A 22,557-nucleotide genomic window follows, 5' to 3' on the forward strand; every position below is an offset into this window, starting at 1 on the left:
GGCTGTGATCTGAAGCCAGGCCTTAGAACTTTTCTTCCATTAACTACCCATATACCAGTGTGTTAAGATATGAACTGCATCAGGATGTCATATTGACTATTCAGCCCTTGGAATATGTTTTCATAGAAGATTATTTTTCTAGTCTTGAGAAAATTTGAGTGTTCCCTGAGCAAATTTGTAATGTGGCATCTTGGGGGAAAAAAGCATTACGAAATGCTTGTACTATAAATTTCACTTTGTGAGTCATTTAGATTTTATGAATCTTCCTACCGCTTCATGCAAAACTTTATTAATGAAGAAAAATAGGATTGGAATCATGCCCATGGTTTCTGACTCTTATTGGCCAATGATATCTGCAAAGCCACTTGCTATCATAAGTAACTAGAATCAGAACCCCTAATGCCCAGAATATCAATATAACCCAAGATGTGAGGTTGGACACACACTGGGGGCTATTGCTTGTCTTTGGTTCTTCACAAATTTATCAGAAACTCTATTCCTGAAGTCCTGGATGCAAACCACATCGTTTCCATTTAATGTGACAGATTGGCACTGATAGATGGTGTTGACATCACATGATATATTGAAACGCCAGATTTCCTGCTGAGAAAATCCTGGATAGGTTTGTAGGACCAAGTCAACTTAGTAGAAAATACTGTATTGACTTTTCATGTACTAAGGCTCTAGTTTCTGATTTCTTGAGTGCCTAGGGAAGCTTATTGCCATTGGAAATGAAAGCTTGATTGATTAGAACAGAGATGTGCCTTTTAAAAGATTGAATTGCTCGCCTTAAAGGATCAAATTCAACTCTCAAGAGGGAGACTGGCCTTATGATTCTTTTTTCTCCCTAGGCAGTTGTGATTCTTTTTTTTTTTTTTTCATGCCTTGAAACAGCAAATTGTGGAAGATCATTCTGTGTGGATAATCCTGTGTAAATTGTCCCTCAGGTGTAGGTCTAGAGATTATAATCTATGAGAAGAAAGCTAAAAAAATCCACAAAATACAGGTAAAGCAGGAAATGTTTTCTCACTTCAAATGATGTCTGCAGGAGGGCATTCTCAGTGGGAGTGGACATTCAGTTATAAAGTTAAAAATTGAAGAGTACTTAATAATAGCTTCATAGCTTGTCCTGGAGTGCTCCTGGACACATCACCCCTCTGTCTAACTATAACTATGACTTCAATCTGATTTAACTCAGTTTCCTTGTGTCTGATCAGCATGCTCACAAATGATGGGCATTCTCTACCCTTCCCTTGAAGCAGGTGTTAGCTGGTGATCTGGACCATTTCTATCTAGATGATGGTGACATCTGCGTTCAAGTCCCTTCTAAGTCAAGTTCTAAAAGTGAGTCCAAGGCAAAATAAAATCTTATCTTTTAATGGAACACAAGCAAACTGGATACTCAGAGATGTTCTAGGTAGGGAATTATGTTGATGCCCAACCTATTATAAATTGGCACTTGCATAATAGGGTCAACAATTTGGTAATTGATATGATTTTGGTTAGACAGAATCTGCACACATACACTGTTTGGGAAGTGTAGAGGAGTACATGAGAAGTACTCTTCTGGCCTTCATCTTCCACTGACCCAATTTCCCTGTCTGGTCACATCTGTTTTTACAAATTTCCTTGTTCTTCCAAAGATGGTATGTATCTACCATACACAGATACACAGATTATATGTTATGTGTGCATATAATTTTTGTACAAATGGTTGTGTATTCTATACCTTATTTTTAAACCTAACATTATGATTTTGAAGCTGTGTCAATCTTTCTGTCTGCTGTATAGTATTCCATTTTGTGGTATAATTTATTGAATCAGTTGCCATTAATAAACTTTTAAATTGTTCCCAGGCTTTTGCTGTTACAAACAGCTGTGCAGTAGACATCTCTGTACATACCTCGTTCACATATATATGAATATATTTGGAAGATACATTTCTTAAAGTGGATTTGATGGATCTTATTTTTTGTCATAATTAATGATACACTTCTGTTTTTTTGTTGACCTTTTTATTTCTACATTTCACTATGTGGTCTGTGTTTTTTCTTGCTTTTTGCTGATTATATGAAAAATATAAATTTTTCTCTAGTGGTTTGTTTTAATAAGCATGTGGTATACTTTACTTAAGACCTCTATTTCTTTGATCAGCATTCTTTGACTCCTTACCATATTAATGGTGAAGTCAGCAATTTCCACTTCTCCTTAGTACTCCTTCTAGTAGCTGATTTTGATTTTTATTACTCTATTATATTTGTATATTTTAAAAAGTTGTATTAGCTGGTTTGTCAGCTTTGCTGCCTGGCTGTGAAAGTTAAGGAAGTCTCTACCCTTACATTACCTTCCTTTTTTTTTTTCTCTGAATTGTGCTATTTATATAATGTTTCCATTGTTAGGAAATCTCTATCTTGGATATTCAGGACTTCACTACGCTATGTCTTAGTGTTGACAATCTGATGTAACTTTGTATTCCCTTGAATAAGATGTGCCATTTAGGATTTAGAGTCCTCTCTCATTAATTCTGGATCCAATGAATGTGTCTTCTTTATTGATCATTTATCTACATTCCCTTCCAATTCTTGTTTATTGCCATTTCACTTTCTCACTCTTGTCGTCCACCGTCCTTATATGTTCTCAGCAGTGTCTATTCTCCTTGGTGCTGCTTCCAAAATAACCCTCATATTTCCCTAAGGGCTTGTTTTTTCCACCTATTATTTCACTTTATCTTCCCTGGGCCCTCATAACCCAATGGAAAAATTCTTATTTCATCAATCAATAGCTTCATTACCTTTTGTGAATTCTTGGCGATACATGGACTTGATGCTAATTTTTGCCTGGGCTGTAGTGCCACATTTCTGGCATATTTCTGATGCTTTTTAATTTGTCACCACACCACTGCTCCCTAGCCCCCATGCTCTGTCCCTTTCCATCTTTTCTCTTGTAGTATCTTTGTATACTACATCCCAGGATGATTCCATCTGGCTATCATTTCTCTTTAGGATGGGCATTCTGGACCAGCAATTGCAGGTGGTACCTAGGTGGGAGGAAGAGAACCTTGTAAGTCATAGGAAAGATCCTCCCAGCAGAGTCATGTACAAGAGTGAGCTCTTTCAGACTTCTTCATGCCCAACAGAGACTGGCAGCACTGTGTGCCATGCACAGGCCTTCACCTCCATCTTGTCTGATGGATGGATGGGATAACTGTGATTGAGCATTCAGCTCTGCTTCTCATGTTTCTGGAAGACAGAGGAAAGGGGCAGTTATACCTTTATTCTGTCATTTAAATACTGGAAATCAATTGCTACTTTTTAATTGATATTTAATAATAGATAAAAGAACAATGGTCCTGAGGCAAAATGAGCCACCTCTGCTGCTTACTGGCTATGCAACTTTGGACAAGTCTTCAAAGCTCTCTGAGCCTGTATTTTGTTATCTGTTAAATAGAGACAGTAATAAAGCCTGTGTAGTTTGACTCATGGGGTTGATACGAAGAACAATGACAAAAAAGATGTGAAAGTACTTCAAATTGAATTTACTATATGTTAGGTGATGTCATGATTAATAATAATGTAATTATTTTGAAAAAAAGAAAATCACCAACTCTTTACGCCCATCTTAGTTAAAAATTTTGCAGGCCTCAGAAGGAGGGAGGTTCAAGAAAGTATTTCACTCACTCTGGATTATCTTTTTATTTCCAAGGGGACATTTCAACTTTTAAAAGGATGTGCCCTTCCAAGGAGTCATCTTAATTTTTAAAGAGCCCCAAATAAATCCCTTATAATTTTTATTATCCACTTTTATCACCCTTCTTTCCTTGCTACTGCAGCTTTAAAGTGAGCTGTCCATTATTTGTCGGAATCTTTTAAGTTCCAAAAATAAATGACCTTAGAACTCATCAACAGTGTCTCCAAAAGTCAGCTTGAGGGAATACTCTAAAAATCTCTGAAAGAATTTTATGTCCTTGCTCTGGAATGATGTTCTCAGAAAGCCCCATTAACCAGAATCTGAGTCTGTTTCAGGTTTACTGGGTATTTGTCACCAAAGCAACTACTGAAGCATTTCTTATAGTCCCAGAACTCATTCATACTAGAAAACCTGACTCTCCTATTTTGGAAGAGCGAAACATATTGGCCCAAAATATTTATTGGTGGGTTTTAAAATTATCATTCATATCATATACTTCTTCAGTGAAGGTATTTCAAATATAGACCAAGAAAGTATGTCCCTTGTGTTTTATAGGGTATATCACTAGATTCACAAGAACTGGAAAAGTGATTCTGTATTTCATTCACCTTATTTAACTTTATAAAAGCTATACATTTCAATAATCCGTCGTCAATCATTCAACAAATATTGAAGAATGCCAATTCTGTTTCTAGAGCTGTTATAGGTGAATGGGGATATAGAGATGACACCAATGACAGAACTGAACATTTATTTTGAATTTAGGATGTGCCAGCCATTGCATTAAGCATGTGTTATCGCATCAAATGCTCAAAACATTCTCATATATTAACTTCTGTTGTTGTAATACATAATTTGTTTTTGGATTACAACAAGAAATATTGATTTCTGGCTCATATTATATTGAGGTTGGGGGTCAGCTGCAGCACTGCTGGTCTGTTTTGGGTCCTACATGTCTTCTCATTCTGAAAACCAGGTTAAAGCCACTTTCCGAGACAGCGAAAAGACTGATGGAAACTTGCAGTGCTTTTGAAATCATGTTTTCAGTCATGACAAACATCTCATTCATTCTGGTTCCTTTGGCCAAAGCAAATCACATAGCCACACCCAGAGCCAGTGGAGTGAACAAATGTACTCCATCTACTGAGAAGACTGGCAATGGCAGTGAGAAGACAAATAATTATGAATAATCATGCAGTCTGCCCCAATTTGTTCTTCTGCTCACAAGATGCTTTCACCTCTCCCCAATTTCCCAAAAATACCAGGCATTGGGCTCAGATGTCCAGAATCTGGTGAATATATATCATGTCTGCTGGCTGCTCTTCTTGATTCCGTGACCTATGAGTAAAGTGAAAAGTTGTCAGTCCTCTTATTCTCCTAAACCCAATATAATACAATAGTGGAGTAGGGACACTTTATTAAAAAATTGGAAGAATGGGGGCACCTGCGTGGCTGAGTCAGTTGAGCATCTGACTCTTGATCTCAGCTCAGGTCATGATCTCACAGTTTGTGAGTTCAAACCCTTCGTTGGGCTCTGCACTGACAGCGTGGAACCTGCTTGGAGTTCTCTCTCCCCCCTCTCTCTGCCCCCACCACTCTTTCTCTCTGTCTCTCTCTAAAAATAAATAATTTTTTAAAAAAATTGGAAGAATTGGAGGTACATACCAGTCACTGGTGAATAAAAGTTCTGATATTCCACTGAACAGAAGTTGCAAGTTCCTCTACACTAATGGTAGGGACTGTTCCTTGATTTGCTTCAGTGATATTTTCTGGGAGTCATTTCTTAGTCTGTGTTCTCCACGATGTTTGATTGGACAACTCTTCCTTTTCCGTTATCCTCCTTGGCCTTTTCTGAAGTGAGTATCAGAAAAGATGCCATTTGTGACTGACAGGTTATCTCAGATTGCCTCACACCTGTAGAAGACTAGGGACCCAAGAGTTATTTATGATTTGAATAGTTGTAGTCTCTTCTAATCCAGGCTGGGAGTACTTTGGCAACAGCTCTCTACAAAATTTCTTTTTTCTTTTTAATCAGTTTGATCCCAACAAGTTTCATGTGAGTCAATAACCATACCCATAACTTTTCAAGAAATACCTTCATAGATACTTTGATCTTATCAAGCTTCAGATGGATGCACCTTTAGTGTCTTTTCCCTGAGCCATTTGTCTAACTGAGATCATTTACTAAGGCCATATTAATCTAATCAGTAGACTTGACCAAGGGTGTGTTGGATCTGTGAACAATCTTTGTCTGAATTTTAGATTCTTTAACTTGTTAGAAATAAGAAAGTTTCAATTTTCAATCCTAAAAGTTCTGAAATTTCTGGATATTTGCAGCTCTGCTGGACTCTTCTTGGCAATGCTCCCTGTGTCTTCTCGTTCCCGAACCCAGGATGAAGAAGTAGCCGCTACACGAGACTTGATGGTCTCAGGGCGGAGGTCAGAACACAAGAGCTCATCTAAAAACCTCTGCTCAGATGAGGCAAATGGTTCATCTATTTATGGCTCATCTCGGCAAGTCACAAGGCCCTCATATCCAATCAGTGACATGAGGATGTCTACAGGGAAAACTGGAAAAGATGAAAAGGAAATGGATAATTGTGAACAAATGATACAAATCCATGCCTCATGAGGTAGATACTGCTATAACTCTCTTGATAGAGATGGAAATTGAGGCACAGAGAGCTTGAGGACCTCTCTTGGACCTTGTCCTCTATCTTCTTAGTAGTAGAGCCAAGATTTCATCTTAGGGAGTCTAATTCCATGATGTTGAATCATTTTCTAGACTCTTCCTCTGGGAACTCTCATTTTTGTCGAACAATCTGTATCATCTTGTCTAAATTTTCAGCAGGCTCCAATGAAAACAATTTTCGTGGAAGACTCAAATACAGGAATAATAACGCTTTTTGTAAAAATGCTGTGACAGATTTCTTCAAGAAATAATTCATTAAATTGATGCCAATTATAACTTGTGAGATCATAAAGCTCAATGCAGGAATACTGAAAACATGACAGTACTCTTAGGGCAGCATATTGAATAATTGGATCTCTTCAGAGAAGCTCTCAGCTCCCTCTCAGAATTGCTATGCTACACTCTCACCTAGACTCTGAGAATATAAAAACTTAAGGTATCAAATAGTGAAATGAGTTCAAATTCCTGAGCATTACACTCAGTTAAGGAAATATTTTGTGACAAATCTTAAAATATTTGTCATTATTAGCCCAAGTCTCTGGATTCAAAAGTTATTTTAAAATAACATGGTCAGAAAACAGCAATTAAAGCCATATGTTACAAGCCTGTTGTAGCAAGAATTCCAAGTGAGGTGTTTTTGTCCTTGACCCTTCATCCTTTTCCTACTCTCATTTCTTCAGAACTGGCTCAGATTTTCCTGGAAGAAGAATTTTTTGTAAATTTCATTTAGGCTCATCTCCAGAGAGGCATGGAGATCAGACCTACTATAGACTGCAGGTCCCAAACACTCCCTAAATAAATATATTTATATACACATTAAACAAAATTAAAATAAAAGCAAGAATGGCCTTGAAGAAAGTCATAAAACACAGCTGACACCCTGAATGACGTGTACAAGATAGGAGGAGCAAGGAGAGAAGTGATTTGGTTTTATGGAACTGGTTCTACACTGCCTTATGGAGGTAGCCAATCAGGGCAGCAAGAATGAGGTAACCACTGCAAACCTATTGGCAGTAAGTTAGTCAGAGATAATCCGGGGCTAGACATATGCGCTGGGAGTCCTTCTGGAGAAAAGTGAGCCAGCACCATTGGTATTTATTCATACAGTGGAATATACCATGTGCAAGCAGCTACTTTTTCCCTGAAAATTTCTTCACTGAATTAGCATAGATTAACTACAGGATGGACGATATCCAACTCTTTGTAGCTTTAATGGCATAGAAAGTTTATTTTTCACTGGAATCATAGTCTATTTTGTGGGTGGCCTCCCATGCATCAACTCTGGCACATCCCCCCCCCCCCCATCCTTCCATCTTGTGACTCTGCCATCTTTGGAGTCTCAGAGTTTTCTACCAGAGGTTTCTGGTAGTGGCGTCTTTCTCATTTGCCCACGTGTCATAGAACTCAGTCACATGGCTCCACATAACTGTATGGGACACTGTGCAATTCAGTTTTCCTGGAGGACTAAGAAGCGGGTGTATGGGTTTGAAGAATGTATTACCAAGCCTTGTAGAGGGGAAACCCCCTACACGTAAGAATTGAGTGATGTCTACTTACCGTGAAGAAGAATGCAACTGTTAAGTCAGAGGAGTTCTCTGCTCTTTGGTAAAAGAAATGTTGAGCCCTTGGCATCTGGTACAGAGCTCTTCACGGTTCAGTTCCAACCTACCTAGTTTCACCTCTTGCTGCTCACTGCCCAGCCTCCACCTTCCCTACCACATGCATGTAACACTCCTACCAGATCAGACTAGTGGCTATTCTTTGAATGTGTCACATATCTTCACACCTTTGGGCATTTGCAAATGTTTCCTGTTTGAAACACCAACTCACCCTACACATAAGAACAAGCTCAGACAGCTATTTTTCTATAAGACTTTCCTTGAACTCCCTCCTGCAGGCCCAATTAATTACCACCTCTTGACACTCCCAAAATATCGTATATATTACTTTACCATAACTTACTATGTTGCATCTTTCTTATTTGCTTGCCTACATGTCTTTTACCTGTGCTGTAAAATGATAACTGAGTGAATCTACACCTGGGAGTCCTGAAGGCTGTCACTGTCTCACTGAAGAAACTCTTAGTGAACATAAGAATCAAACCATAAAAGACTCTTAAATACGGAGAACAGAGCCGGGGTTGCTGGAGAGGAGGTGACGAGGGAGGGGCTAGATGGGTGATGGGCACTTAGGAGGGCACTTCTGGGGAAGAACACTGGGTATCATATGTAAGAGATAAATCACTGGGTTTTTCTCCTGAAACCAGGACTACACTGTATGTTAGCTAACTTGAATTTAAATAGAAAAAAAAAAAGAAAAAGTAAACAAAGTCATATGAAAATAGAAATGAAAAGAACTTACCTTTATGCTAAACGGATAGAAGAATATGACATACCTGATATTATTCTGCATTTTTAAAGATGTACATGTCAAGCTATATGAATAAATTGAGAACTCTTCTTAAAAAAAAAAAAAAGGAATCAGCCAAAATTTGGAATCAATAAAAAGACTGAGTTTTATTGAAGAAAAGTTGTAAGCTGTTTGGAAATGTGTTCTAGATGCATTATTCATCTCTGGAGAAATATAAAAACTAAAAGTGTAAGTAATGCATTTCTGAGCCCAAGATAATCATGATGTTGTGTTCTTTGCACTGCTCACCACAGTGCTGGTTCAGGTGCATGGAAAAGAATAAAACCGAGCTCAGGGAGAGCCTCTGATGAAATGCGATCTCCACAAATTTTCATGGAGGAAGCCTCAAGTTTTGGAGAAGTGCAGAAAAGAAATAAGCTTATATTAACATTTCATTGCATGATCCCTGCAAAGGGTGCCCTTCCATGGGGGACTGTTCAAAGCTCTGAGCTGAGCCCTGCTGAGACTTACTCGGAATCCTTCTTTCCCAATAAATAGGCCTGAATTTCCACCTTACCAAAGTCAACACAGACAGCTAGAGTTCAAAAGAAAATTTTCCATTACCATAACGGATTGTAATAAAAAGCATTGGCTGAGCCTCTTCCTCTCTCTTTATCTTGGCATTTATGACTCTAGGTTTAGTAACTTTCAGGGTAAAATGAGTTCACTCCTTATTCAGATTTTTTTTTTATTTTTTGCACTCCTCATTTCATGTGGTTGTATTTATACAAGCTCACAACCTCTCTCCTGGCTCTCTGATTCCTCAATGCCTCAGGCCAGACCTTCTAAGACAGACTTTCCCAGCAGTCAATGCCGTGGTTATTGCTCCCAGTTTGGTTAAAAATAGACCTTGTACTGCTGCTTCAATCCTTAAAGAATAAGAGGTGAGGTCATTTTCTGCTTGGAGAGTGGATCCAGACTGAGTGATTGGCACTAGCACATTCAATTGCAGAAGAAACAGGTGTTAAAGTGACTTCTCCCATCCTATTAAATATCCTTTTCACACATTGATTCACAGACATGTTTCCATTCTCATGACTGAATAGGCAACGCTGTAATTTGTCCGCTCCATCCATTTTTTCCTACCCCTTGGCATCAGAATCTGCCTAGATAGTCTATTGTCTCCCTAAGTTTCTGCCCAAGGTGAGTGCTAGAGGGATGATCTTATGAAATTAAGCAGTGAAAAGCAACAGGCATGTAATTTGCCAGGGCTAGCAGGCAATTGGTAATGGGCTTCCTCCTACTGCTTTTCATAAGCTTTCTGACAATAGCTCTAAGTTACTAAAACTTCAAGCCACAGAAATGACTCTATCACAAAACTGGGGACAAAGCAGGGGCATGTATAGAAAGAGAGAGAATTCTTTTTAAAAAAAATTTTTTTTCAACGTTTATTTATTTTTGGGACAGAGAGATAGAGCATGAATGGGGGAGGGGCAGAGAGAGAGAGGGAGACACAGAATCGGAAGCAGGCTCCAGGCTCCGAGCCATCAGCCCAGAGCCTGACGCGGGGCTCGAACTCACGGACCGCGAGATCCTGACCTGGCTGAAGTCGGATGCTTAACTGACTGTGCCACCCAGGCGCCCCGAAAGAGAGAGAATTCTTAAATGAAAGTACCAGACACTAGAAATAAGGAAAGTATCAATTAGACTTCTTTCAAGTCTTTCAGCTATTGTATAACATATTACGCATAGGATGTGTGGAAACCAACAAAACATGTTTACACTTGAGCAGGCTAGTTCTGTGCAAACCTCCTAGTACAAAAATCAGGGTTAAGAAGACAACTTTAGCTGTAAGTCCCAAAACTGGGCAAATGAGGACAGAATAAAAAAAAAAAAAGGTAGATTTTAAAGAAAACTGTGTCCTAATGCCAGTTTCAATATTGAACATATCCCTGACTTTGAACAAATTACTTCATTACTTGAGACCTCAGTTTCTTCATGTGCAAATTGAGGAAGTAAAATTAGGTGATCTCCAAGGTCACTTCTGGCTTTAATGTTCTGTGCATGCACATCTGTATATCATATCATCTGGAAAATCAATTCCATTGTTACTGCTTTTAATTTATGTTACTAGAAAATGGCCATAACTGTGAAATTCATCTCTTGTTGGTTTGTCTTACTATTTTCAATTCTGAAAGAGTCTGTGTCTATGTGTGTATATGCATGTCTAGGATATATATTTGTGTAGGGTGCTGTATTCAGATTTGAAATCCTTAAAGTAACCAAGTAAAACCATTGTGTTTAGGAGACTAAAAACCAGAGGGTCAGGCTCAGGGAAACTTAGTACTTTTCTTTCTCTCCTTTTTAAAAGTTTTCTTCCAATGACCCATCCCCTTCTCTGGCTTCTCTTTCAGAATCTGAGAAAGTCTCCTGTAGACCACGGTGCTGCTGGAGAGGCCTCTAAGCACCATGCTTCTACTGCTGCCTACAAAGATCACGATCATCCACTCAGGGAAGGTTAAGGATAGTTAACAGAAGACCCGGAAGTGTACCAGACTGGAGAGGAGGCTAACTGGGACCAGGGGCAGCTAAGGATAACACCGAAATGGTGAGGAAGCAGTTTTGAATTTTCAGGCCAGTAGACTTTTTGTAGATTCAGAAGTACCCTAAGCAAGATTCTTTGATGACTTCTTGTTCTACAGTTGGAAGTATTTTGGTGTCAGCTGGCTAAAGTGCATAAAGTATTTCTTTGAACATGTGCTTTTGCAAAGTTTAGTCTTCCTCAGCCTGGTTATTTGAACTTGTACTATAAATTCCTCTGTATGCATGTTTCAAATAACAGACATTATTTCCCTTTATTCTTACTTAAAATAAATATAGACAGGAGAAAAACAGTTTCAAAACAAGAATTAAAAAAATAATAAAATTCCGTCGTACCGATTCAACATAATGCTCCAAATTATTTTGTTTATATAACTGGGCTAAGATAGTTGGCCTAGTGATCTTTAGCTGGATTTTATGTGTGTGTCCAGCAGAGTGCTATTAAAGAAGTTAAAGCAGATTCCATCTTGCTGCTAAGCTGATGCTGGTATTGGAAATAAGACCTGGCTAGTGAGTGGGTAGGGGGCTCATTAGGTGTCTACTTGTTTGAGGTACTGAGGGCTCCTGGAAGGAAACCAGCCTAAGGAAAAAGGCAATGGAATCCAGACCTAACCCAGTAATAAAGCCTTATTACATGTTGGATGAGGGGAATACTGAGTCTTTCACTCTGCTTTATTCTTGGCTGCTTTCCACTAAATTCATATCCCAGGAAAAAATGTTTCCCTACATAAGGACTGTTGTCCTAAAAATTCTCATAAGATGCGGGGGGGGGGGGGGGGGCACAGGGAACAGATCCAGAGGCCCCAGTGTAATGAGTTAATGATCAGTGGACATGATGACCTTCAGGGAGGGCAGTGAGTGTGCTCAGCAGACATGACGTGAATGACAGTGCAGACAGTGGAGGCAGGTGCCTGTGGATATGCTTCCTGAAGGCAGCATGGGAATGTACGGATGAGGCTGTCTTGGACAGGTATTGCTATGCCCCACAAAGGCTAGACACCACAAAAGGGAAATATTAAAGAACCCTGGAGACACATTCTGAAGGTCCCTAGAAATACCTGAAACAAGGGGACACTGAATGCAGGGAACCAGGCAAGACCAAAACGCAGCAAAATTACAGTGACAGAGGATAAAATTTTTAGTTTGCCCTCTTGGAGCTTATAATCTAGTTGGGAAGACAAGACTATCACACCTGAAAGACTAGGAAATGATAAGAATAGGAAGTGATCAAACACTACTGCATTTTGAAATTACATTTGGCCTAATCATAGTGGCCTTTGTGAAGAGTGTGGAATATGACATGGTCTTAAAGGCAGAGTGGGCATTGAGTAGGCAAAGAGTCTTCTAGAAGGGGTGACAACTGCAGTCCAATAACAAAGCCTTCTTACAGGTACACTGAGCCCTTGCCACATGCCATGGAACTCATTAGGAATTTTATGTGGAGCATGACTAATCCTCACAAAAACTGGTAAGGAAGATTTTATTTTCATCACTGTACAGAGGTGAAAAATGGAGGTTTGGCTAAATTAAGTGATTTTCCTTATTTGCAGTTAGCAAGGGGGACAGCTGAGTCAAGAGCGGATCACAGATCCACCTGTTTCCTAAAACAGTGAGAATAAGAATGTGGCACAACAGTTAGGATCCAAGCCAAGCCAAGGTTTGTGTGCTGTTGTGTAAGGAAAGGGGAAGTCGCTGGTGACTTTTTGGTGGTGCTGGGTGGGGGGAAGACCACCATGGTATTAATCATGGTTGGGCTAATTAATCAGGAATTGAGATAGGAAGAGCTTGAAAATAAAGACAATCTATATAAGGTACACTAAGTGCACGTATATAAATAAAGGTGCATTTAGTAATCTAGACCTTATGGAATTAAAAGGAATGGTGAATTGAACAACATTTGAAAGGAAGAAACTACAGGCCTTGGTGACTTCCTCTTAATAAGGACCATAAAGCCTAAAGAGAATTGGAAAACTCTCAGGAAATGCTGCTTTCTATTTGGTGGGCCAGGTTCTGGCAAAGCTGGGTCAAACCATAAATCCAGGTCAGAACCAGAGGCCAGAGATCCTCAGACTCATGAAACTGGAACTGAAATCAAGCTCAGGAATTGGTCACAAGACTGGGCCCAGAACCAGGCACTGGGTGGGATGAGAAGGGCTGGTGATAAGGACCCCTCTGATATCCTGAAGTCCTTGTCAGGCCCAATCAAGGGTGTAGGCAAAACAAGAGATTTCTATAGACCAAAACCAGAGTCCCACAGAGTATAATAAGCACAGAACTGAGATGAAATCAGGAATTTCATTTGTCTTTGTTCCAAGCAAGGAGACCAAGGGAAGCAATCAGCATCCAGCCTTTTAGAATTACAGTTTTAACTGAACTGTATTTTAGCATTGTCTCAATCTTTAAAAGTGGTTAGGTTCTACGTACATACATGATATTCCTCAGCTGAAATAATAAGTTATAGTGCCCTAATTCTCATCCTGGATTGTGTGTGTGTGTGTAAAATTGTCTAATGTTAAAATGTATCACTAATTTATTTTCTAGTGTCTAGGTTAGAATATAACTATGAGATATATATCAAATGAATTTCATGGCTATAGTCCAAATGTAACAAATGAATCATTTAAAACTATCCGCATATTGGTGATGCCAAATTTTTCATTTTCTTCCATTTTATAAATGCATCATATCTCAGTTCAAAATCAATCTATTAACCTTGAAAACATTTTGAGCTGGAATGAAGGTTAGCAGTGAACTTTGCGACCTTCCACGTGATATTAGTCATATTTAGCAATTATTATTGGCTTTGAGTAATGAGCCAGTTGAGACAGGAACAGTAACATGGCGGTTACCAATAAACTAGACTTCAGAGACCACAGGGAAAATAAAGAGTATGCAAAATCAGGCTTTTTAAGCCTCAACCTTGTCTGCCCTAAAGCTCCTGCCTTTAAAAAGAAACTGAACATCTTGGCAGCTATTCTGATAAATTACACATAAAATACTCTAGTAAAATCTTTGTTATGAGATAAGGAATTCTGTTCAATGAATTTGAAAGGCACCCAAAGACTAAAACAACGATGTGTCTGCCTTCTAAACCTCCATTGGGATGTGTCTGATGGATTTCCCAGGTGCCAGGACTGTTGATCCTGCCATGAGCCTGGAGGAACAATACAGGTATGAGCTGAGCAGCATTATTTTAAAAATTAAAGCCCAAGTAAATGCCTCAACTAAAAATGTCTTAGGAATACATAAATATATTATCCTCTGGATGAATTTTATATTACATTATATTGATTTTAACACAATATAAAATATAACATAGATACTTTTGGATTCATAACGTGAAAGAACAGTTAATGGTTTGCCCATATGGGACATATGAAAATGCTTCCCTTAAATTCTTTTGCCGTGTTTTATGGATATTTGAGTTTCTTACAACTAACACAGTTTGGAGACTTGTTGCCATAAATGGAATATTTTTCATCTCTATTATTTGTTAGACATCAAATAAAACAGTGCCATCTTTACTGTAAAAGGGCCCAACTTCACAGAATTTGAAAAGTATGTTAGTTGTATTGTTTTCTTAATTTTAAAATATTTTAGATATAAACAATCTCATTTCATCTGTGGTCCTTAAAATATATGTAATTTTATAATATTACTCACAGAGGAAACACTAGATTTACCTCTAATGCCAAATATCAAGTATCTTCTACTTCTAAATTGGATGAAGTTTTTAAAAAGTTAGTTTCCTAGAATCTTTGCCTATGTTAACTTAAAGGTGAAAAACATTAATTTACATTAATTAAAAATTAATATAAAAAGATAGTCAAACCACAACTGTAAGCTGTGAAATTTAGAAATTTGGTACGAAAGATAAACCATCTCTGTTAGAATTGTGGGTAATAGAAAGTCACTTCTGGTGAATAAACTCAATGACCCTTCCAGAGAGAGAAAGAAATTACCAATGGCTGCTGACTCCAGAAATTCTTCCAAGAAACCTAGAATCATGAAAATTCATTCAGTGGAGTTAGGAGACATAGTCCAATTATCCTGGGAACCAGAAATTTTTCTACCAATTGTTGGGAGATTCTAGCCAAGTTTTTTTTTTTTTTTTTTTTCCTTTTCCTGTCTTTTGGTTTTGCTCACTGTTGCATTGTATTAGCTGAAAATGTTCTGAATAGCTATAGTAAAAAGAACGAAGGATGGGTGGACAAACCTGGTATACTTTCGGTGTATCCCACTGCCCATCTACTACACTACTAGGTTCATTGTAGGTGCTCAATTCTTATTGCATTAAAACTATCCCCACAGAAAATGGAACTCCTCAGAAAATGGAAGCCTCCTCTTCCAGGAAAGATCCAGATACAGATCTTTGGGAGGGATTTCAGAATGAGCAATGGATCTGACCTATTGAGGCCCCAGAATACATTGGTTCCTGGCTAGGAAAAGGATCCAGAGGCCAGGTGAACCAAAACAATCTGCAGATAGATTTGAGTCTTATTGTACAAGACAACTGATTAATTCTGGGGTACACTAGTGGAGGACTGTGGCTGATACAGGTTTTATCCCTACAATTTTCAGCAATAGACAGCAATAGAGGATTAAATCACAAACTCGTCTTGAAGTTAGTGTTTCACCAAGACCGTGTTTATAAAGACATATTAGAATTTACTTTTAGTCTTTCTTTGTGGCAAGTAACAATGTACGTGTTTTGTTTAACCTCTTCAGATGTTTTGAAATGTTTTTGTTTAATTGGCGTGTACTTTATTAATGGCAGTTCATCTCATAGATCTCTTAATGACTTGGCTTAAGAACAAAATTAAACTTCCTGAATTTGATTTCTCTAAAACATATCCACCAAATGCAATTGCCCTTTCTGTCAAATAAGCCCTTACTGGTTTGTAAGTCTGAAGTGATTTTTTTTTTTTCCTCTCTCATTATGGTTGTTCCAAGACTCTTGACATTCTCTAAATCATCTTTCGCTGAGTACAAGAGGTCCATGAGGAAGTCAAGATCGATGATAGACTTCATCTCTCTTGAATTTTAATGCAAATGTCTGTTCCCCTAATCAAACAAAGGTTAAAAAAGGAAATCAAATTAGCTTATTACAAAAGCCAGCATAACTGAACTGACAAGAAAAATGCTTTCTGTATGAAAAGCCTTTAATCAATACCTTAAATAAGAATGTCACTGGAAAGAAGGGTTCATATGTGGTCAGTTATAATCTGCAAATCAATATGTTCTTTTTAATAAATATTTGACCACAGTAGCTCAATAGGCATTGCCCATAAAAGCTTCTTTCTTTAAACCAAAATGAAACAAAATTACAGCATAAATGTAATGTTCAGGGCATAACTAAAACTGTGAGGGAATTCAGGGTTAGGGCTATTTCACCTTTTAATCATTGCACATTAAAAACAGATTTTCTTAGTACCTTGTTTCATGTACCAGTCCCTTACGTAATCTATCTGTTCAAAAGTAAAATGATGTTGGAAAAGAAATTACTTATTAGAGATAGATCTAGGCTCAAGTCTCCTATTCTAGGTTTAGTTTGACTATCTGGAAGTATTTAATCAAATACTCTACATGCAATAAAGCTTCAATTTTGGCAGGTTTTGAACTCAAGTCTATAAAAATGAAGCCATGTGGCAGGTGACTTTTTATAAATAAGTGTACTTCCATTGTATTCCATCAAACCACAATCAGTGAATATCTAAGCACTTTCTTCATGCATAGTAGCATGTGTACAGGTTGTTTGCATTGTTACCAACATGACTTGGAATCTTCCACTTATTGGATGTGTGATCTTAGGCACATCACTTAATTTTCCATACTAGAAAGTATGTTAACAGGGATGCCCGGGGGGCTCAGTCAGTTAAGCGTCTGACTTCAGCTTAGGTCATGATCTCATAGTTCATGGGTTCAAGCCCCACGTTGGGCTGTGTGCTGACAGCTCAGAGCCTGCAGCCTGCTTCTCATTCTGTATCTCTCTCTCTCTCTCTCTCTCTCTATTTCTCCCCTGCTTGTACTCTCTCTCTTTCTCTCTCTCAACAATAAATAAACATTAAAAAAAAGTATATTAACATACTGTCTGGCTTATTATAAATGACAAATTGTAACTCTTACTATGAATTATTATTACTTGAATTCTGATGGTGGACATGGAAAGAAACAGAATTTAATGCACAATTTTGGTTTTAACAGCTCAGTAGCATCCAGGAGAATTAAATAAAATATACCTTGGAACAACCCATCGGACCATTGGAGATACCTAACCATAATCTATAATTTTACTTTATGTCTTTAATTTGCTTACTTTCACTTTTGACATCAAATGAGAGAGAGAGTGGAAAATATGTTTTTTTACTTCTCTTTATCAGATAGTAATTTAGAAATAACTCATAGCAGCTTATTAGGGAAGTCCAAATCATCTAAGTATGCAAAGGGAATAGAATTGTTCCTAAGGTTCTGCATATAAAGTTACTCTACACGCAGAATACATAGCTTTTGTTCTTTTATTCTCCTTTTTTGAAATATAATTTTTTTTTATTCTTTCATAGGAATTTCTTTCTTAAAGAAGTTTTGCAAAGCAGATTCCCTAAAAAAAACGTGGATTGCTTAGCAGGATCAGTGAGGATGCAAGATTTATTTCCTCCTACACTTGAAAAAATATGTACCATTCTCGCCTTTCTGAGATAATTTTGAAGTGGTTTCTGCGTAAAGTAAGAGGTCTTTCTCTTGAAGTATCAATGAACCTGACAAGGAAAGTCTAGAGTAAATTTACACATCAAAAGCCTGCTACTTGGCAACATTCGAAGCCTCTAGCTACTGCTGCTGTGGCTTCTACTGCTCATTTATTTAATTATTCTTAGGTGACCATGTCAAGATTTCTAGACAATCTCCTTGGGAGCTAAGTGCTTTGAATGTTTTGAACTATACTGGTAAGTGGAAAATCAGTGTCCTTGAGTATTAGAGACAGTGTTCTGGTGAATTATAAAGTATATTAATTAAAATAAATGTTTTTTAATGGGACTCTTTCCTGACCTATTAAGGGTACCTAATTTAGGGTCATGCATACATTGACATTATGACTTTTTAAATGAAGAAAAGTGATGATGGTGACCAACATATGTGCAATAATTTCTAGTTTACAAAGTGCTCTATTTAATCATTTCCATATCTGTTATTTAATTTATCTCTCCCAGCTATCCTGTGAGATAGGCATTATTATTCACATTTTACAGAAAAGGAAAATAGATCCTTGAGAGTTCAAGAATATGTCCCAAGTTATACAGCTAGAAAATTGTCAAAATAAGATTTTAATCTAGACCATTTAGCTCCAAATGATTCCTTCTTTCTTATTACGTAACAGTGATTAACATTTTCCAACTTTTCTCCCTGTGTATTTGAGAAGGCTGAACATACCAGAAGTCCAAGATAGAAATGGTTAATGCAATTGTGTGTTTATGATTTTTCAAGTAATGCTATTTTAAACTCTCACAATGTATGATTTTGAAGTCAAATCTATGGTTCAAAGTATTGGTATTTGAGGCCCATAAAAGTTGTAGATGTTGTATTTTGACTTTGAAACTGCAGGGATCAGGATTGTAAATAGAAAAGTTCAAGCTGCTCAGGAGTAGACTTCCTATAAAAAAGTATTTTGTGAGTAATCACGATGTTCAGGACTTCAGCATTTCCAATTGTCTTGTAAATTTAAGATGCTCCCAAGTAATGAAGGGTGACCTATGGAAGCTTGCAGATTAGATATCAAGTAATTAGATTTGTTCAAGAGCTTATCTGCTACTGAGCAAAAATTGCAAGCTTAGTCTCATCTGGGATAATTCCTGTTTGCTTCCTGTCTGCTAATTTGGATAAAGCAAGGTCATTTCACTCAGTCTACCTTCTTTAAAACACATCTACCTTCCCGAAGGGCACTGCTTTCTTCAGTGCAGGGCACAACAAATGAATTATCATTATTTGGGGTTCTCATTATGAGATGCCAGAGAGAAGGCATTACTTATTCATAGATTTGGATAGAAGTGAAGCTGTTCTGATGTCAAGGATAGAATTACATAGCGCTTCAAGTATCTTGGCAGTGGGTGTAATGCTGAGAGAGCAGAGAGAAAAAAAATGATCTGACCTCTATCTGGCCTACGGGCTTCCAAATTATGTGATGTGTGGAATTTGTTGAGGGTCTCCATCAATTGATGAATGAAAAATAGCCATTGATTCCCTTGTGTGTACATAACACCATGTTCAAGACTAAGGGAGATGTACATGACAGGACAAAAACTCCTACCTTCTAGGAATGCATAATCTAATTGAGGACATCTCAAAATACTAAAGAGCAGTCAATGATATGTCCCCAATTAATAGTGTTTGAATCCTTGCTTTAGAAGCCAAGGGACAGAAAGAGCAATCCCAATGGGGAAGACTCAGGCAACCATTTACTGAACAAAGTTGTGTGGCATGTGGGTAGGATGTAGAAAAAAGGATAGTCTTGAAGAGGAAATCCACAATGGAAGGAAAATTATATGAGTTTGTTTTGGGGGACTGGAGAAAAAAAAGTCTGGGATATTAGGATGAGACCCACTGGGGGAGGGCCTGAAATGATAGCCTGCAAAACCTTCAGTTCACGACATATACAGCAAAGTGCCCTTTTTGAGGGGCAAACATTTTTGAGGGGCAGATGCCCAGATGGAGGTGATGTGTTAGAATGGCTTAGCTGGTGATATCAAGCATGAAAAGTTGGGTGAGTAGGGCCAGTGACTGGAGGTAAGGAAACCTTCCAGAAGATGCAACAATTCAAGACCACTTTTGCATTGTTCACATTAATGAAGTCTTAATATGTATCTAAGGAATTTCAGCACAAATTATGTGATGGTCAAGTGACCAAACCATCAAGAAACTTGTAGAGATAAATGATGGTTGATTTCTGTATGGGAAGAATAACAGTTGCATGAATGGTGGCCTGGGGTGGGAGACAGCCATGGCTATGAATGGGAGAGGTGCTGGGAACAACTTCCTAGTAGTAACTCCTTTTCTTCTCTGGAAGGATCTCTGTCAACCCCATTGCAACCTTGTGGCAAGAAAGCCAGTCTGACATAGTAAGATTAGTTACCCTAGGATGGCTCAGGAGCCCAGCTGGGAGGGGAAGTCAGTAGATAAGTACAGGAGATTGGCAGGCCCTGGAATTTCCCTACTTCCCCTAAGGGCAAGGTCATTATCACAGACACAGAAGATGGTACGCTACAAATCAGGGCTACAGAGAGCAGACGCTTGGTTGAGTAACTATGAGGTTCCCTTGGAGAATGGTAGGATGCCTGAGGAGAACAGGGGATGTCTGAACTGAAATTACAATTCTAAAGTCTCTTTTTTTTTTAAATTTTTTTTTTAGCGTTTATTTATTTTTGACACCGAGAGAGACAGAGCATGAACGGGGGAGGGTCAGAGAGAGGGAGACACAGAATCTGAAATAGGCTCCAGGCTCTGAGCTGTCAGCACAGAGCCTGACGCGGGGTCGAACTCACGGACCCTGAGATCATGACCTGAGCCGAAGTCGGCCGCTTAACCGACTGAGCCACCCAGGCGCCCCTACAATTCTAAAGTCTCTTTGACCTGAGTCTATTCTCATAAGGCAGGAACTAGATCCTAGGTTTTCTTCTCTGGGTCGACACCACTAACTAAAGCAATTGTTAGTCCTAAGAGGAAACAAAATAAAATCATAGGGGAAATTGCCAGGGATTTGACGAGTACAAGCATAATGAAAAAAAGAAAAAAAAAAGGCAACAAATGGGCAAAATTCTCCCAGAGGAAGCAGAATTAAAAATCTTCTTTCCCTCTTGGCCACTATAGTGAGAGGAGCTGCCGCCATGTCTGCCTACCTGTGATGGATGGTCTCCAGTGGAATTGCTCTGGCTTCCTGATCAAGAGGAATAAGCAGTCATACAGCATGAACCCCAGTCATCTGAAGGCTGCAACTCCTTCGCTACAATGGGCTGATTCACTGTAAGACTGTGGGCGTGGAGTTGGGGCTATGGCAGAGGTGTAGTGGTGGTCAGGATGCAGAGATCTAGCCAGTGAAACCCTGTGACTTCCTGGTGCAGACCACCTTCAACAACACACTGGCCACCCTCAACTTCAGGCATATGACCTAGGAGAACACGTACCACCCAGATCTGTACTTGGCTGCGGTCCACAGAGCCAGTGCCACCCTGTGCAGCCAGAAGCCTGTAATAGTGAAGAGGAAGCTGCCTGCCCCACCAACAGCTCCTGAGTACCTGCCCCCCAACACCTCCAAGGCAGTAAAGATGTTAACCACTTAAAAAAAACCTCAAAAACTGATCAAGTACATAAATACAAGTACAAAATAAGTACAATTAACATCACCACAGAGATATGGAAGACTACTGAAAAATGCCACAGGAAGAAGCAATTATAAAGAAAAATCAATTCGAAATTTTGACTTTGAAAATATAATTGTTGAAATAAGGGAATTAGTGGATGGTTGAATAACAGAATTGATACAGCTGAATAAATAAAATTCTTTTAAAAACATCACAATGGGATAAAAAGATAGATTGAGAAACAAGCAAAGCTATAGAGAAGTAGAAACAAATATCAGGACAAGAGACTCAGAAATAGTGAAAAGGCAAAATAGAGGAGATAAAATATTTGCAGGCATACCGACAAAAGTTTTTCCAAAATTAAATGGTCAATCTGGGATTAAAACCCAGGAAGCTCACCTCTAGTCTTTGGACTTTTGGATACTCGCTTTCTGCTTTGGCAACCATTGGGCAAACTTTGAACTGGTTAAGAATTCAGCGAGCCTCTGGGTAGAAGATGGACAGTGTTGCACCATACCAGCGTTAATCAACTTCAGCATGTAGTGGAGAATAAGACATTACATATAATAGTGACACAAAGTATAACTCAGAATTAACCAGAGAGGAAAAAAACGGACTATTACTGAATGTGAAGAGCTACTTCTTAAAAGGTTTAGCTTGGGAACGGTGCAGTCATTTCCATGGGGCTTAGTCTTGAAAGAGGTTGAAAACATTTGCCAAAATACTGTGAAAAAACCTGTCAACAATGGTTGTCTGAATAAAATCAAATATCCGGCTATTTCCAAATATCTGTCTGAGTTATGTTATTGGAGTATCAATTTTTTCATTGTCTCTCTTCATCTGGGAAATGGGCACACATGCAGATTTGTTTTAGTCGTGTTT

The 22,557-nt window shown here is 38.4% G+C and overlaps 1 long non-coding RNA gene across 3 annotated transcripts; it reads right to left on the reverse strand.

The window, feature by feature from the left end:
- Window positions 1–1,793: 1,793 nt before the first annotated feature.
- On the reverse strand, window positions 1,794–22,003 carry LOC111561301. 3 transcript variants are annotated; one of them, XR_006600421.1, is made up of 4 exons: window positions 21,214–22,003; window positions 5,353–5,538; window positions 4,950–5,025; window positions 1,794–3,239 (listed from the first exon to the last, which is right to left on the reverse strand). It is a non-coding gene; the product is annotated as an uncharacterized LOC111561301 (long non-coding RNA). The 3 variants fall into 3 exon arrangements; XR_002743719.2 differs by lacking the exon at window positions 1,794–3,239 and having other exon boundaries at window positions 4,422–5,025; XR_006600420.1 differs by lacking the exon at window positions 1,794–3,239 and having other exon boundaries at window positions 4,422–5,025; window positions 5,353–6,257.
- Between the last annotated feature and the right edge of the window lie 554 nt (window positions 22,004–22,557).

The sequence above is a fragment of the Felis catus genome, chromosome B4 (assembly GCF_018350175.1).
Source record: "Felis catus isolate Fca126 chromosome B4, F.catus_Fca126_mat1.0, whole genome shotgun sequence".
Lineage (NCBI taxonomy): Eukaryota > Metazoa > Chordata > Mammalia > Carnivora > Felidae > Felis > Felis catus.